This window comes from Physcomitrium patens, chromosome 2 (assembly GCF_059467195.1).
Source record: "Physcomitrium patens ecotype Gransden chromosome 2, ASM5946719v1, whole genome shotgun sequence".
NCBI lineage: Eukaryota > Viridiplantae > Streptophyta > Bryopsida > Funariales > Funariaceae > Physcomitrium > Physcomitrium patens.
In genome coordinates, this window is record NC_143411.1 from 7,306,362 (window position 1) to 7,323,282 (window position 16,921).

The window sequence follows — 16,921 nt, forward strand, 5'->3', positions numbered from 1 at the left end:
TTTTTATAGCTATTACTACATTCCATAATTCTCTTTTAATTTGTGCATATGCCTTTTTACTAGCATTTAAAACCTTTATTCCAAATCTTATTACATACCTATTCTCTTATTCATTGTCTTGTCGAAGTGCTGAATCTATTCCAATTGGTCTCACATCAATTATTAATATCATTGACCTTCTACATTCATAATTTACTTTCTTCAAAGTTGAAGGTAAAAAAAGAATTTCTTTCAACCTTTTCATAATTTTTTTTAATTCTCTTTTTCAATGAAATTTTTAATTCTTTCATAAAAATTCATACAATAGATCTACTACATATGCAAAATGAGGTATCCATATATGATAGAAAATACATGCTCCTAAAAACCTTTGGACTTCTATTGTATTTGTATATTTTTTTTATTTTTTAATAATATCAAACTTTTTTATATTTGGCTTACATCCATATAATCCACACATGTGTCCTATCATCATAACTTCTTTTACTCCAAACATTGATTTTGTCCTTAATAAGATTAAATGAACTTCTTCTAATCTTATCAAAATCTTCTCACAATCATCAATATGATCTGCCACAAACTTCCTACATCTCTTTGAATCCAATGTCTTGTCTTTTTTTCTTTTTCATATTCTTTAATTGGATAATCATCTAAAAAAGAAATTATTATATTTGGAATAAATTTTCTTAATACCTTATGTATTCCATTCATCATGTTTGCTATAGAATTTATAGCCCCTTGTAGTAATGTATATATTCTGACAAATCTTAATGGTATCTTCATAGTTGTCAAATCCCTATTTTGCATTGCTAATTGAAATTGATCATAATCCAAATATAAATCACCCATTGAATAGATAGTCCTTTCAATAAATGCTTTTATAAATTCATCTACAATTAAACTTGAATTCATATTTCTAATAGTCACTTTATTCATAGATTGCATATCTTATGTAAATCTCATTATTCCATTTTTCTTTGGCATTGTAAACCATTAATTACAGTAGGGTGCTATAAATGGTTTCATAATTTTTATTTTAATTTTTTCATTCAATAAATCTGTTAACTTAGATAAATATGCTCGTGATATTAAAATTGGTTGTAAATTCCATGGTTCATGAGGAATAGTAAAAATAACCAAAGATGCTATAATAATTGGATTAATACATCTAATTTCATGTGCCTCAAATGAAAAACCCTTTTCATAACGTCTAAGCATATCTTCAAAATAATTTTTTTCACATTTTGTCAAAAATCTATCACATCCAATATTTAATCAACTTAATGTAGCATCCATAAATTCATGTCCTATTTTCCTAAGATCTCTTAAATTTGGTTGTATAGATGCTTCAATTACCTTTTCTTCACAATTTTATGGTAGTGGCAAAGCCATTGATTTGACCTTTTTTGCCACTGATTTATACTTAGTTTCAATATGTATCTCTTGACGATTTAAATTCTCTATAAATCCATGACTATCATTATAAAATTCTTTAAAATATACATTAATAATTCTATCCTCTCCTTGCAATCCACATTACAATAAATATTTTAATTCTTCCATAGTATTTATAAATTTTATTTCTTCAAATGATCTTGAAATAAATTCATTCTCAATCAATTTTCAATTTTCTTTCAAATTTTTTTCAATATTTTAAACATAACATTTTTCCATCTTCTTTACCTTGCCAATAGTCTTAAAAGACAATATACAATCTTGTGTGAATTTAATAAGCCTAGTGCATAATATCTTCTCTTGTATACTTAGCAAAAACATCTTTTTTTTTAATCCATTGCAATTCCACCTTACAATGGTGTGTGGTGAAAATATCTCACATGCTCATCTCTAAATTCTCTAGTAATCTTAGGCAGAGATTGCTCTCGCAAGCTCCCACGATTTTTTTCATGATTAGTACATACTGTCAAAAAATGCATCGTTCTTGTTCCATCTCAATTCTTAATCCGAGCATATGCCAATCCATTGTCCATAACCTTTGTTTCCATATGACTAGCCATAATATAATTATATCCTAAAATAATAGGATAAGTAGATATACCTTGTATAAAGAAGTTTTGCTCATCACTAACATCTCCTACTGTAACCTTCACATTTAGACATGCCCTATATAATTTTCTTCGTGAATTGTTTGCCACTCAAATCATCTACCCATACTTGGTGTCAATAGGCCACTTTCTCCTTTTATACAACTCTTTTGATACCAAATTGATCTCCAAATTATGAACAATCAATGCTACAATAGGTTCAAGTAAAATCCTTAATTTAATTAATGTCTCTGTTGTTGTTCTTGTCCAATGATTGAAAATAATGCCTTGAAGTTTGGATTTCTTTTTTTTTTCCTTCTATAATCATTATATATGAAACATCTCCATATGCATAATCATTGTCCTCTTTATCTATCATCATTCTTGTTCTATGTGCAATTGAAGCCATATTTTCATCCAAAATTTTCCATTTTTTCTTAATAGTATCCATAATGACTTCATAGAATTCCTTCTTTGCTATCCTAAGAACTTCTTCTAATATAAATTCTACCTTATCATTTAAAATATGTTTTTCTAAAATCTTCCTCAAATCCATTGTTGCTTCAATATCCAATTGTAATTTATAAGCAAGAGCCTTTGTTTTTTTTTTTTTTTTTTTTTTTTTTTTTATAATTTTTCTTTTCTTTGTAGAAATATTTTCTATTCTTTTTTCATATATAGGCTTCTTTTATTGTCTTGCTTTTTCTCCCTTGGTAGTTCTTTTTAATGGCCCTTCATTATTTTCAATTCTCCTTCATTTTTCTTCTATTAATGCTTCATGTTGACTCCTTGTAACATATGCATGTACAAATAGACTATCAACCAAATCATTCTAACTTATAATTTTTTAAATAGACTTGCTTGTATTAACTAATATATCTCTAGCAACCTTTTTATTTGTTGCACACTTTATTGTACTTGGTCACAATGAACTTATATGATCCAGTATTTTAATACTTATGCTTGCACAATCTCAAGTAAATCTAATCCTATATGTCTTTATTTCTTTTGTATGAACTATCAATGCTTTCATATTCCCATTGCCAAAATTTGTGTCTAATTTTTTTCCACTTTCTTTTAAGTATATCATACCATCTTTAAAAAAATAATCTCTTTATGTAGCACCTTTGCAAAATCTTTACATTTTCTTCTTGAATGATCTATGCTATCATACCACATGCACCTATGTACTACATCTTTTATTGATCATGATCTTTGTTTTATTTATACCCTTGATGATTGATCCTTGTCTTTAAATTTTATAAATTTTAGTTGCAAAACTCTCATCCCTTATATAATTTTATTAATGTTCATTTCTTCTTTCTTTGATGTAGCCATTAGAGGTTGAATCATAGATGTAGAATTGATAATTGGAATTTTTACTTGAGATACTTGCAATGGTTTTTGAATATCCACCTTGTCTTTTCTCTTTTTTCTTTTTGTAAGAAATCCTACTACTTCTTCCACTTTTTTGTAATTTGTTGTCAATCCTTCATCTTCTTTTTTATCTTTAAGAAAGATTTTAAATTTTTCTTGCAGCTCTCCATCAATTGCTTGAAGAAAAATCTCCACTTTATTTGAATCCAATAATTGCCTCTCTTTCTTTGATAACTGAGAATATTTTTTTTCAAACTTCTTTAATAATTCTATTACTAGAAGATCCTTCTTTGGCCTTTCAATTCATTCAAAAAATGACTTTTTTGTAATTCTTTCACTATCTTTTTAAAAAAATTCATCCTTCAATGCTTGAAAAAATTTCTCCCATGAACCTCCAAAATCTCCTATAAGAAACTTTACTTGATTTCTTATCTTTGGTGTAGAGGCTAATTCAAATAATTGAATAATTTTCCTTTTTGAAACCTACTTCAACTTCAATTTCTTCACATTATACTTTAAATATATTGTAATATCCTTCCCTTCAAATTGATTTATCTTGTCCATAATTGCTTGTTATATTTTTTTTGTTATATTGTCTTTGTAATCTTTAATATGTTTTTATTATATGAATAAGACAAAAGCCTCAAACATACTTGTAGAGTTGAAATTGAAATACATACCTTATCTTCTACTAATTCTGCCATCTATAGCCCCAATTGAAGTACCACCTATAGCTCCTCTATCAACTTTCTTACCTTCATTCTCCATAATTCAAATAATCTAAGAAAATCAAATACCTTCTACCTCAAGCCTTTCATATTAAATTCACTAAATATATTGTATTACATTAAGTCTTACTTGAAAAAGTATGAATGTAAAATTTACTCTTCAATACAATTACAAGATAGCCTCAATTAAGAATTTCTTGTAATAAGTGGTGTGAAGTAGAAGTAGCAAGAATAAAAACAAAAGAAGTAAAATACAAAACAAGTGGAGCAAGTGCAATCAAGCAATTATATACTATAAAATTAGTCTCAATTTTTTATTGAGTTTTTTCTTAATAAATAGTTAAAATTTAAAAATAAAAAATATATATTTTAAAAAATTTAATTTTTTATCTTTCCAATAGTGTAAGAAACATATAAATCCGAGTTACTATGAGTAAATCATGAAGGTTTGAAAAATAATAAGTAAATAAATCAAAAGTTAAATAAATAATTTTTAACTCAAGAATAACTAGCTTCAGAGATTAGGAGTTCGAGCCTCACTAAGGCTCATAAGCAGTATATATGGAGTCTTATCTTCTTAACTACCTTCAAGGTGCTACAATCCATATGAGACTTGTGCACATCTTTTCTTATAAGGACTATACTAACTAGTGGTCCTCCTACTTTCTACTAGTTAAACTAATAATTTTTCATATTTGACTTCACCATGGTGTTTAAAAATATCTAATTAGCCTTGGACCTTGTTGTGACCTTCAAATCTTACTCCATTTCTTCATACTGACTTCCAAAGTAGTAAAACTCATTTTTACCAAAGTCTTAAAAATTGCTCTAAAAATTCCTAAAAAATTCTAAATAAAGTCTTAATAAATTCTAAAAATTCCAGTAATATTTTTATAATATTTAAATAAATTTTAAGCTATAATTTCTTATCTTGATGATTTTTATAGTAATCAAATCAATTTATATAAATAACTAAAAAGACATGAAGTTCTTTTTCATTCTTTTTTTAACTATTAATTAATATTTATGGTTTTTTATAAGTAATAAATATAGATAAAAGTTTAATATAGATATTGATCTTAATAACTAATATTCACTACACAACAATAAGTAAAAATCCTAAACCAAGTAATATAATTGCTTCCAAGACTTACCAAGACTCCATTTCTTCTCCACTAATACTATTCTCTTTCATTTAATATACTCTAAGTACATCTCCACCGAATAATTGTAATTTTGGCACTCTACATGCATTCTTTTGTCCTAAAATAACTAATGAGTCAATTTGATGATTCATAAAGTACATCGAGTACTTGGCTCTGAAAGATAGAATAGAAATTATAACAACAAAATCTTAATTCTAATAGAATATTAAATAAATTCTAACTAAATCTTAAAAATTCTTAAAAATCTTTAATCAAATTCAAAAAAAATCTTAAAAAAATTAAAAAAAAAATAAGAAATCTTAAAAGAATTAAAATTAAATCTACAATAAACCTTAAAAAAATCCTCAAGAAGCCTTAAAAATATTAAAATAATCATAAATATATCTTAAATAAATTTCAATCAAGTTCTAATTTAATTCCAGTTGAAACTTTAAGAGACTTCAATCAAATCCTAGATAAACCTAAAATCAAATACTAAATAAATACTAAATCCTAAATCAAACCTTAGATCAAATCTTAGATCCTAAACAAAATCCTAAGTCAAATCCTAAATCAAATCCTAGAAAAATCTTAAATCTTAAATCAAATCCTAAATCTTAAACCAAATCTTAGACAAATTCTAAATCCTAAACCAAATCCTAATTCTATTCAATCTAATCTTAGTACAATTTAAAACCTCAATATCTATCAATTAAACTATTGATCTTACTTAAAAAATAAACATCTTTCAAAAGCTAAGTTGAAAATAAGAACATTAAATTTGAAGATAATCACACTTACCAAATAGAAGAAAAATCCTAAAATCTGTTCAAGTATTAGTTGACCTTCTACTCCAATCTGAATGTTGAACTCCCACTGCCAATATTTTCTTATCAAATCATTCAATTGTCTTCAAATTTCATATATATATGTATAAAATAAAGTCTATTATCCTTAAATATAAATTTTACCTCAATCCAATTAGTCTATTGCTAAAGATCTTAAAAATCCTAACTGCCTTTTGAGGTCCAATTTTTGAGACCTCAACCCACTTGAAATTCAATAACCTTCAATTCAATTGTTTGATCAAGCTCAAACTTATAGCATATACTTCAAACAACTATTTTCATAAGTCATCAATATTTGAACTATAGATCTACTACCAAACTCACAAAATTCTTCAAAACATAATATCCTTTTTATATTATAAATTTTAGAGTCACCTAAAATAACTATAACTTTGTAAAGCTCTTGCAAAGTTATTACTTATTCAATTTTCTAAAAATAAATGCTCAAAAAAATCCTATCAAGTTTGCTCTCAAAATTTACTCTTTAATTTACCAAAAAACCTCTAAGTTGCCATCTATGCCTAATTTTGTACCTTGGAATCTGATTTTGACCTAGGATAATAATTGATCCTTTTTAAATATCAAATTTTGCCATTTTGAGTTAATTTTTGTTCAAATCAACTTCTAACTTCTTCTTACATATGCTTATATTCTTTATTTTTCTAATCTACCTTGTTCTTTTTATTTATGGCCTTACGAAGTAAATAGAAGCTTACTTTGTAAAAAGATAGGATTTAAACCTTTAATTCTATTTTTTTTAGACTATTTTCTATTTTCTAAGATAATTTGCTACAATATTTGAAGTAAGATCTTCTATGATATAATAGATTCTTCATCACTTTCAACTATTAGTCGTGTTACATTATAATAGTAGCAAAAAATTCACAAAGAAAATTATATGAGGCATATCCAAATGTGAAGGTTATAATAGGAGATGTTAGTGATGAGCAACACTTCTTTGTACAAGATATTTCTACTTATTCTATCATTCTAGGAAAATCTTATATTATTGCTACTTGCATGGAAACAAAGGTTATGGACAATGGATTGACATATGCTTGAATTAGGAATTGAAATAGATCAAGAACAATATAATTTTTGACAGTATAAGCTAATTATGAAAAAAATTGTGAGAGTTTGAGAAAGCAACCTTTGTCAAATATTACTAGAGAATTTAGAAATGAGTATATGAGGGATTTTCATCACGTTGCCATTATAAAATGAAAATACAATAATAAAAGAAGTGATGGCTTTTTGCTTATTAGAAGAAATAAGGCCATTGTTATATTATCAAGGCATGGATATATTTCATTCAAAAGTATAAATAACTTTAAAAGAATAAAATAAAAAAAAACGTCAAAAATATAAAATATGTATTGAAAAAATATGGAGTGCTTGATGAAGATGAATGCATATTAGAGATATTTGAAGAAAGTGGCTTTGGTGATATTATGGATGAATTATAAGTACTGTTGGATTTGAATTTTGAAGGTGATGATAAGATAATAAATGTACAATCTAAGAAATTTTATAATGAGATACAAGAATATATTAATAGATATAATGTGAAGGTAAAAAGTAAGTATAAGACTATTACCAAGAAAGTTAAACCAATGGCATTGCTACTAACATTAGATTATAAAAAAAGAATTGAAAGGACTACTATAGAATCTAATTTGAGAGATCCAAGAAAAATAGGGCATGAATTTAAAGATCATTTGACATTATATGGATTGAAGGTTGGATGTGAAGAATTTTTATTGAAAGATGAAGAAAGATACTTCTAAGATATTTTTTTTTGACAAGGCAAAGCATTTATATTTGAATCAAATGAAATAAAATGCGTGGATCCAAGTATGATGGCAAATATGGTTATTTTCACGATTTTATATAAACCATGGAATTTAAGGCCAATTTTGGTTCCAAAGGCCCATTTGCCTAAGCTTATTGAATTATTCAATAAAAAAATTACGATGGAAATTTTAGAATCATCTATTGCACCATATTCTAATTGGTGGTTCATAATACCTGAGAAAAATAAAACATTGAGGTTTATTCAAGACATGTAACCAACAAATAAAGTAACTATTAGAAACATGGATTTTAATCTAATAATGGATGAATTTATAAAGGTATTTTTGAAAAAAGAAATTTATTCTCTTTAAAATATTTATTCAAGATATGATGAATTTTAGTTAACAATATAAAGTAAAGATTTAACAACTATGAAGATGCCATTAGGATTTGTCAAAACATATACATTACTACAAGAGGCTACAAATTCTATGGTACACATGATGAATGGAATACATAAGGTTTTAAAAAAATTTATTTCGAATATATCAATATTTTTTTTAGATAATGTACTAATTAAAGGATGTGAAGGAGAAAGAAAAGATGAAACATTGGATTCAAAGGGATGTAGGAAGTTTGTGGCAGATCATATTAATGATTGTGAAAAGATTTTGACAAGATTAGAAGTTCATTTAACCTTATCATAAACAAAAATCAATGTTTGAGATAAAAGAAGTTTTGGTGGTAGGACATATGTGTGGATCATATAGACATAAGCCAAATATGGAAAAGGTTGATATTATAAAAAAAGATGAAAAAATATGCAAACACAATGGAAGTTCAAAAGTTTTTAGGAGCATGTATTTTCTATCATATATGGATACCTCATTTTGCACATATAGTAGATTCTTTGTATGAGTTGTTACAAAAGAATCTAAAATTTTATTAAAAAAATAACAAAAAAAAACTATGAAAAAATTAAAAAAAACTTCTTTTTTCACCTCCAACTTTGAAGAAAGTAAATTATGAATGTGAAAAGATAGTAATATTAATAGTTGATGTAAGTACAATTCAAATAGGTTGGATAATTGGACAAAGTGATGAATAAAGGAATAGATATGTAGTAAGATTTGGAATAAAGATTTTGAATGCTAGGCAAAGGATATATGCACAAATTAAAAGAGAATTATAAAGAATAGTAATAGCTATAAAAAATTAAAAAAGAACACTTGATTGATACATTAATAGTTATAAAAATAGATTATTTATCCTTATTAGATATTATTACTAATTATTCTATACCAAATATAGAAATATTAAAATATATTACTTATATAAAGTCTATGAATCCAAAATTCAAGCATATTTTTTAAAAAAATAATATAATTGCAGATATGTTTTCACAAGCATGATATAATGATAAAGATGATATGGTTGATGATGAAGAAAATATTGGCACCAACTTTTATTTGATTTTATGTATAAGAAGGAATGGATTGTGTTTAACTATATAACTTGAATTCTTCTTAGAAGAGCTATATGATGGTGAATGGTTGTATATAAAAAAATAATTAAGTATATTAAAGTGACAAAAAGATTAGATAAATTATGAGTTTAAAAGAATTTAGGAGAAGGCCTATGGATATTTTCTTCAAGATAGATTTTTATAGAAGCATCCAAAAGAAAGGAGGAGTGCCACAACAAGTTGTATGTGACTATGGCACTCAACAAAATATCATTAAAGAATTTCATGAAAATTAGTAGGCCAGACATTGAGGCATTTGAGCAACATTTACAAAGATGAAAGAAAAATATTAGAGAAAAGATATGTATAAGGATGTGGCAGATTTTGTAGGATCTTATAAGACTTGTCAAATATATTCAAATAGTTGTCATTGACATGGATTGAACCTAAAATATCCATTAGTAATTCATTACAAATAGGTGGTTGATTTATTTGCAATACTAATCAAATTTGGACAAAATAAATATTTGGTACTTACTCAAGAGGATTTGACAAATCAAATATAGGAAAGAGCACTTTGAACAAAGATTACGGAGGGAGTATATTAATTTATATTTGAAGAAATTATTTATAAGTATAGTTATTTTGAAAAAATTACTGCATATTGAGGAGAGTTAGATGCAAATGAAGTACCAGAATTCTTTAAAAGGATGGCCATTAGACTTGCATTAACAATAGCATGCAATCCAAAAAGAAATGGCAAGTGTAAATATGGATACTTTTCAATTATTAAAGCATTGAATAAAGCATGTAAAGGCAAGATAGGTGATTGGCCTAGGTTATTACCATTTACATTATGGGTGGATCACACAACTCATAATACAGTTATAAGATATATGCTAGCAAAATTGATGTATAGACAAAACCCGGTGATGCCAATAGAGGAGGTTGTACCAACATGGAATGTATTACTATAGGAAGATAGTTCAAGAAGAGAAGAATTATAAGCATTACAAATTCAACAACTTGAAAGAAGATCTGAGGACATTGAGATAGCTATAAAAAAGTTAAAAGGGGCAAAGAAGAAAAATAAAAAAAGGTTTGACAAAAAGCATTGATTGCATCCAAAAATTAATTCAAAATGATAATTAGATGTTACTTTATAATAGTAGTTTGGATAATTAACATAGCATGACAAAGAAATTTGCAAGGAGGTGATTTGGGCCTTATATTGTCAAACAAGTATACAACAATAGAACATATCTATTAGAAGAACTTGATGATATATAATTAAAGATACTTATAGTAGATAAAATAATCAAATTATTTAAATAATAAGAAAAAAATATTAATTTTGATAAAGAATAAAATCCATTTTAAGACATTGAGATGGAAGAAGAAGAAAAAATTAAAGATTAAGAATCTAACCAAGATAAAAAAAAAAAAAAAAAAAAAAAAAAAAAAAACACTCTATATCAACATATTGAAGAATCATTAGTGCATGTCACAGGATGCACAAGTTCAAGGAGAGTGGATGTTATTATATAACATGACTAATAGGTAAAAAAAGTAAAAAAATTATTATATTATAGAAGATCTTATTTCAAATATTATAATAGGTTATCTTAAAAAATAGACAATATTCCAAAGAAAAATAAAACTAAAAATATAAATACTATCTTTTTACAAAGTAGACTTCTATTTACTTTATAAGGCCATAAATAAGGCAAAATAAGATAGATTAAAAGAAATAAAGCATATAAGCATATGTAGGAAGAAGTTAAGAGTTGATTTTAGCAAAAATTAATTCAAAAGAAAAAAAATTTGATATCCAAAGAAGACCAATTATCAATCTAGATTGAAATCAAATCCCGAGGCACAAAATCAAGCATCTTTGAAAATTTTAGGATTTTTTTGGAAATCAAACAATGGTATTTGAAAATAAACTTGATAAGATTTTTTTAAGCATTGATTTTGAATGATTTAAGTATGTGATGACTTTGTAAGAGCTTTGAAAAGTCATAGTTGTTTTGGATGATTCTACAATTTGTAAAATAAAAAAGATATTACGTTTTGGAGAATTTTGTGAGTTTGGTAGTAGATCTATAGTTCAATTTTGAAGACTTATGAGAGTAGTTATTTGACATATATGTTGTAATTTTGAACTTGATTACTCCGATGAATTAAAGATTATTGAATTTCAAGTAGATTGAGGTCTTGAAAATTGGACTTTGATAGGCAGTTAGGATTTTTAAGATCTTTAGCAATCCACGAGTTGAATTAGAGTGAAATTTGTATATAAAGATAATATAATTGATTTTTTATACACATGAAAAATTTATAAATAATTGAATGGTTTAAAAAGAGATATTATCACTAAAAATTCAACATTCAGATTGAAGTACGAAGCTGACCAATATCCAAGAAACTTTTAGGATTTTTCTTCCATTTGGTAGGTGCAATTATCTTCAAAGTTTTTTTAATATTTTTTAACTAAGAGGTTGAGAGGTGTATAAATTTTTAAGTAAGATCAATGGTTTAATCAATAGATATTAAGATTTTAATCAATTTTAGGATTTATTTAGGATTTCATTTAAGATTTAAGATTTGTTTAGGATTTGGTTTAAGATTTAGAATTTGTGTAGGATTTAGTTTAGGATTAGTATTTGTTTAGAATTTGATTAAGGATTTAAAATTTGTATAAGATTTGGTTTAGGATTTAGGATTTATTTAGAGTTTGGTTTAAGATTTAGGATTTGTCTAAGATTTGATTAAGGATTTAAGATTTACTTAGGATTTACGATTTGGCTTAGGATTTGATTAAAGTCCATTAGATTTTTAACTAGGATTAAATGAAGAATTAATTGAAATTTATTTAAGATATATTTGTAATTATTTTAATATTTCCTAAGGATTTCTTAAGGAATTTTTTTAAGGTTTATTATGGATTTTTTTTGAACTATTTTAAGATTCCTTGTTTTTTCTTTTGTAATTTCTTTATGATTTCTTTTGAATTTGATTAAATCTTGCTTAGCATTGTTAATAATTTAATTAAAGTTATTTAATATTCTATTAGAATTAAGATTTTGTTGTTATAATTTCCATTCTATCTTCCACAACAAGGTGCCTAGTACATTCTTGAGCAAGTCTTTATGTAATATGACACCTTTTTTTATCTTCAAACTGATGGACAAATAAAATAAGTGAATGAAGTTCTGGAGCCATAGTTGACGTATATTATTAATTATTATTTAGATAATTGAACAACTCTTTCATCATTGACAAAGTTTGGATACTATAATTTAGTACATTCTTCTATCCAACAAACACATTTCTTTGCCAATTATGAATATCATCCATAATTTGATACTTTTAACTTTTAAAAATACTTTATTGACTTATTAGATGAAACATTGTATTTGGTACAACCTTCAAGATAATATTATCAAGATGAAGTTTGTTAAAAAAAACACATCCTTCTTCAAATAGATGGCAAGATACAACATGTTTGATATTATGACCTTAGAAGAAACTCTCGATGTTTAGTGATTTTATTAAAGGTTATAACAACTCCTAAAGGTGTTTTAACTATTTTATTTAAAGAAAGTTATAAAGGCCTCAACAAAAATCAAATAATAGGATGGTATTTTTATTCTAGTATGCAATACTATCAATGGCTAAGAGGATCTATGAACCATCTTTGAAGGGAACAAAGATTACAATATGTTCGAAGCACAATTTGCTACATCTTTGATTTTTTTAACATACAATGACTACTCTTTATAGAATTCATTCCTAGAAAGGAACTAATATCACAAATATACATATTTACTATGATATTTATCTATATGATTACATAGAAGTAGATAAAAATAAATTTATTTTATAATATTTTCTAAAAAAGCTTCTTAGAAGCTTTATAGATGTTGTTTTGACTTTACATATATTTATAGTTGATTGATAGGATAGAAACTTGGTCAATGAATTAATCACATATTGATACCTTATAAAACAAGCTAACTATGTAGTATACCTATAAAAAACTTGTCTTTCAAATTAAGGTATGTATCTTACAAAGTCAATATGTTTTAAATATCTTATGGGATATTGCTATGTAGTTCTTAATTAAGAGTATATATAGAGTCAAGAATAAAGCCTTCTTCACTCTTTTCAATGCCTTTTTAGTCTTAATCTTATTTCAAGTATTTTTCATTTTCTTGTTTTTAGTAATAGCCATTTTAATTCAATACTATACCATCTTTCAATGACTTTTTAATTCTTTTGAATGTCAGAAGAGTATATTGAGGATTTCTTTCTTTGAGCTTTGTGTTATTAATAGTGTATCTTATTCATTCTCTTTTTGCTTCTCCAATAACCACTTTTTGTTGAAAAGTTCAATAGAGATTTTTTTTTGAGTACTTCTATCTTACTTTTCTCAACTGCAATACCATACAAACTAGCAACTTGTTGATCTTCATCTAAAAAAGCTATAACACTCATAGCATCAATCAGATCTTTCCACTTAGTCATTCATTTAATAACTTTAGCTCTTTTTTTCATAGCATCAATTTTGGTGAATCTATAATTTTCACTTTTCTTTCTCATACTTTAATGGTATAAGACTTTACTTTTTTTTTTAGATATGGTACTAATCTTATTGATTTATTCTTCCACCAATTTTTTCATACCTCATTTTCCAAAGTTGGTCCCAAGAGATTCATGAGAGCTTCAAAGTCTTATCCTTTCTTTCTTGAAATAAATAATATCTTCTTTGATTGCTACTTTATAATTATTTCATTTATTGCACTTGTGGCTTGGACTATCATATAATACACATCTTTCAATATATCTTTTGGGTCCTTCTAAAATATTTGATACATTAGATTTTTTAGATTTTTTTCAATTCTATCATTTCTACCCTCAAATCTCTTATACCTTTGATAAATTTTTCTAGTATTTTATCATGAATAATCTTATTCATCTTTTAAATTGATATAGAAGTTTGGACAATAGATACTATATTTAATTATTCTAAATAATTTTAAGTCTTGAGCTTTTGCTATTTAGCTAAAAGTACAATTTTTTCTTTTATCTTTCTCTAATTATTAGTAAAGCTATTCTCAGATGTTCTATTTGCTAAATAAAAGAATAATTTGTTTCAAAAATTATTATTTATTACTTACAAAAATAACTTATTTTTTCTTGTATCAAGTAATTATCTTTCATACTTTAATAATTAACTAAATTTCTTCTCAAAATCCTTAACAAAGGTGTATTTAACATCCAAGCCTTTGTTCAATCCATTCTAAAAATGACCTCTTAGTCATTCTTTTTGAATCTTCTTTAAAAAATTTATCTTTGAGACATTCTACAAATTTGTTCCAAGAAATGGAATTTTCATGCAACTCTTTTATTTTTTCTTTAATCTTATTAACAAAAAGAAGATCAAAAGTAAAGATCATCTTTATCTTTGGAACTTGATACACTTCCATCTTACGTATATAAAACTTAAAGAATTTGTTAATATATCTACTTTTAAATCTTCCAATCTTGTTAACAACAGCTTACAAGGCTTTTGTGGTATCCTTGCCATACTCTTGAACTTGCTATCATTGCTCTATAAATTATGCAAATACTCATAACAAATCATTTGAAGCAACTCTGTTTGACATTCCAAAATCTAAATCAACATCTTCCATTATTCTTAGTAAAACAATAAGTGTGTTAAAGCTCTTTCAGAGGAAGTACTAATATATCATAGAAAAAGAATTTTCTTTGAAAAAATACTAAGCTTCTAATTGCTACTGATTGTATTACTAAGTTTTTACTTTAGAATATATACAATAATTCATAAATAAGATTCTTTTATAAACTCACTTATCTTTCATATCCACAATTCTTCCTTCATTAAAAATTTATAAAATAAAAAGAAAAGAAAGTCAAAATTCCTTAAAGAGTCATTATATCTCTCTTTTAAGACAATTGCCATTCTTTTAAAATCTTAAATCCTACTCCAAATCCTAAATTCTAGATCCTACTTTCAATTTTTCCTCTAAGCTTGCTGCTCGATATCTTTTCCTTCTTTAAATCTTCATTACAAACTAAATTTTTTATTTCTATAAAAACTTTATATCTATTTATAAATCTATTAAAAATAAATCCATAAAACTTTATATTAAATAGGTATTTTAATAATTGAGTATCTTAAATCTTATTTTTTCTTTGTACAAGAGCAACATTTTTTATTAATAAGATTCATTCATATAAATATAAATATATATATATATATATATATATATATATATATATATATATATATTTTTTAAAATTTATTTTAATTTAATAATTATTTAATTAATTAATTAATTCTAATTTCTATTTTATTTTTTAATATTTTATTAATTAAAAATTTTCAAACTAAGAATTAATATATTTCATAGTTCTTATTTAATTTTTATATATTGTATACAAATATAATATGACAACATACTAGCTACTTTTTAATAGCTTATGAATGATATTTTTTATGAGTTTCTTAATGATTTTGTTGTCTATTATTTAGAAGAAATTCTTAATTAATCCAAAAATATAAGAAAAATATAAATTTTATGTTTTTCTTGTATTATAAAAATTAAAAGATGCAAGATTATATGCCAAGATGGAAAAGTGTGTATTCCACACTATTTAAGTTGACTTCCTATGATACATCATTTCTAAGGTATTTTTTATATAAATAAACTCATCAAATTTTTCCTTAGATGCAATATTATCACAAATAGAACTAGATGATAAATTCCATTTAATAATTTTTTATTCCAAGAAATTTTCAGCATTAGAGATTAACTACAAAATCCATGATAAAAAACTTCTTGTAATTGTGGATTCTTTTTAAAAATGATATCACTATTTAGCAAGCACTTCGATGTAGTCACCATATATATAGATTATAAGAACCTCGAGTACTTCATATCAATATGCATATAGAATCATCGCCATGCTTATTGAAACATGTCATTATCAAAGTTTGATTTCAAGATCATATATTAACTTAAAAAAACAACAAGGTTTATCAACTGTATTTTTTAAACATTCTCATCTTATACCAAAAGAAAGAAATATAGCTTTTAATTAACAAAGAATGGTCACTTTGAAGTCCAAGCAATTTCATTTTCAACAATAAAATCAATATTGAATGTTGAATCAACCTTTATCAAGCAAATTCAATTAAGTATACACTTTCATCTTTTTATTCATGATTTTAAGAATATTTCTTTTAAATCTCATGATACTTCTAAACTTGAGTTTAAGAACAACTTATTCTATTTCAAAGGTCGCTTATATGCTCCAAAAAAAAAAACATATTTGTGTATTCTTCAAGCTTGTCATTGATTTTTCAACTGCATGACATTTTAGATACAACAAGACTTTGGAGTTAATATCTAGAGATTTTTGGTAGTCACAAATGTGGAAGGTTGTGAAAAATTTTATACAATTATATGATATTTGATCAAGGTCAAAAACT